This window comes from Cebus imitator, unplaced genomic scaffold (genome assembly GCF_001604975.1).
Source record: "Cebus imitator isolate Cc_AM_T3 unplaced genomic scaffold, Cebus_imitator-1.0 Scaffold0, whole genome shotgun sequence".
In the NCBI taxonomy this organism is placed as follows: Eukaryota; Metazoa; Chordata; class Mammalia; order Primates; family Cebidae; genus Cebus; species Cebus imitator.
Genome location: NW_016107315.1, coordinates 948,844 through 951,994, shown reverse-complemented (window position 1 = coordinate 951,994; position 3,151 = coordinate 948,844).

Sequence of the window (3,151 nt, the reverse complement as noted above, 5' to 3'; positions counted from 1 at the left end):
GCTCATTATAGCCCTGACCTCCCAACCTTCAGCTCTCCTCCTGAATAGCTGGTAACATAGGTGTGCATCACCATGTCCAGCTAATTTTTGTATTTTTTGTAGAAACAGGGTCTCCCTATGTCACCCAGGCCAATTTTGAACTCCTGGGTTCAAGTGATCCTCCTACCTGAACCTCTCAAAGTATTGGTATTGCAGGTATGAGCCACAGTGCCTGGCCAACAATATCCAGTCTTATCAATGAGGAAGCAGAGGCTCTTCTGATGGGTGGGGAATTTGCCTGAGGCCACACAGGGTTGGAATCTGGTTAACCGTGATTGACCAGGTTCTAGTCCCCCATCATTCAATGCTCCATCTCCCGCACTCATTTCACTGTCCGCTACACTTGACTTCTCGCCAAACTAGATGTTTGCTGTTATCCAAATGGGAGTCTTCCTGGAATGGGCGCCCAAACTCCATCCCCAGCCCTCCACAGCTCACTCTCAGTCAGACTCCCAGTTCACACTCGAAGCCTTGGCTTGGATGCCCTCTCCTCCCAGGAGGCTTTCCTGACCCGACTTCCTCCCACACCGTCCAGCCCTCTCCTGCCTCTCTTGGGTTACCATTCTTCCTATTTCCAAACCAACTTTTGTTTTCCTCAGTCCTAAGTGTTCAGGTGCCAACCTAGCCTGGGGGGCAGTGGGTTGGCAGAAGAGGAAGTGAGAGAGACCACTGAGGAACTAAGTAGCTGGGCCGGGGCTGGGGCCTGGGAATTGAGGAGGAGAAGATTTGAGACGAGGCTGGAAAGGGCCGGAGAAGGCTTCATCCACTGGAAGCCATGTGTGAATGGGGGGGGTGTGAGCAGAAGAGCCACTGTCAGGTTCTAGAAGGTTCCCTTGGGCTGCTGTGTAGAGAATAAGCAGGGGGAGCAGGGAGATCAAGAGGCAACTAGGAGGCCATTGACTGCTCCCTCTCGGGAGAGATGATGGAGGCCTGGACCAGGATAAAGGCAGAAGGTGGCATGTTTGGGATCATTTAGGAAGTAAAATCACCGAAGTTTGGTTAACAGACACAAGAGTACAGTGAGGTTGAAGGAAATAACTCCTAGTGTTACATAGCACCCCAGGCTGACCATAATTAACAACTTATTGAATTATATATAGTTTGAAATGGTTAGAAGAGTGGATTTTGAATCTTCCCAACACACAGAAATGATTAGTGTTTGAGGTGATGGATATGTTAGTTATGCTGATTTGATCACTACACATTATATACCATGTATCAAAGTATCACACTATAACCCATAAATATATACAGTGGTTATGTATCAATAAAAAATGAAAGCACACTGGGTGCGGTGGCACGTGTCTGTAGTTTCAGCTACTGGAAAGGCTGAGGTGGGAGGATTGCTTGAGCCCAGGAGTTCAAGGCTGCAGTGAGCTGTGATTACCCCACTGTGTTCCAGCCTGAGTGACAAAGAAAGACTCTGTCTCTAAAAATAGAATAAAATAAAAGCAAACAATTTAAAAATAAACTAATAAGCCAGGCGTGGTAGCACATGTCTGTATGCCTAGGTACTTGGGGGGCTGAGGTGGGAGGATTGCTTGAGCCCAGGAGTTCGAGTCCAGCCTTTTAAAAAGTAAAATTTAGCTCGGGCAACATGGTGAAACTCCGTCTCTACAAAAAATACAAAAATTAGCCGGGTTTGGTGGCATGTGCCTGTAGTTCCAGCTTCTCAGGAAGATGAGGTGGGAGAATCAGCTGAGTCCAGGAGGTGGAGGCTGCAGTGAGATCACACCACTGCACTCCAGCCTGGGCAATAGAGGGAGACCCTATCTCAAAAAATAAATAAAATTTAGAAAAAGCAAAGTTAGGAAAAAAGAAAAGGTAAAATCAATGGGCTATGGTGTTATTGGAAGAAAGCCCTGCCTAGTCTCATGGGGAACGAATCACTGCCTGACATCTTTGTCCCAGCATGCACCTTGCAGTTTCAATTCTGTGTGACCACGACCAGGAGGCACTGCTGCAGCCAGGATCTCTGGTCCATGAATCCATCCCTCCCCAGCCCTACAGGTGGCGCTGCAGGCTCCTCTTCCACGTAGGCTGCTAACACTTGCAAAGCAATGCAATGTGGGCCTCTGAGGATGAATGAACAGGCAATTGCTGAGATCTATGTTGCAGAGATCAGCTCAAATGAAATTCCTGGTAGAGTCCAAATGTCAAAGAGTTTTAACCCCCAACCCTGGTGAACCTGGGCTTTGGCATGTGCGGAGGTCTCTGCTTGTCTCCAATTAAACTCTTAAAGGGATAAAGTACCTCATCTAGTTCTGAATTGGTTGGGGATTTCTCAGTCTTTTGGGCATACAGGATTAGAGCTGGAAAATTCCAGAATTTAAAGTGTGGTGTATGGATAGGAAGTTTTTGTTAAAACTCTGGTCAGTCAGCCGGATGCAGCAGCTCATGCCTGTAGTCCCAGCACTTTGGGAGGCCAAGGCTGGTGGGTTGCTTGAGCCCATGAGTTTCAGACCAGCATGGGCAACATGCGAAGACCCCGTGTATACAGAGAATACAAAAATTAGCTGGGTGTGATGGTGCACACCTATAGTCCCAGCTTACTCGGGGGCACTGAGGTGGAAGGTTCACTTGAGCCCAGGAGTCAAGGCTGTGGTGAGCCAAGATTACACCACAGCACTCCGACCTGAGCCAGAGTGAGACCCTGTTTCAAACAAACAAAAAACCCAAAAATACTTTGGTCTGTTGTCCCTGCTTCCTGTGAAAACCTGCTAAAAACATATGTATAGAATGTTCAGATCTGAAATCACTAAAAGCATAAAAACATACCATGTACAACTTGCTGTACTAATTAACACTACCTGAGGTACTTTGATGAAGACTTGAGGCAAAAACCCAAGTCTTTTTGGGGGAAAGCATTTGCCAATGTTGGAAACTTTGTTGTTCTTGGGAGGTGAGACCCAGATCAAGGAGAGGGGTTTTCTCCTGCCCTCAACCTGGACATGTGTGGAGGGGTGCTCAATGGCCTGCTGATAGGTTTCTGCTTTATTTATTTATTTAGAGGCAGAGTCTTACTCTGTTGCCAGGCGCCAGGCTGGAGTGCAGTGGCACAATCTTGGCTCACAATCTTGGCAACCTCTGCCTCCCAGGTTCAAGCAACTCT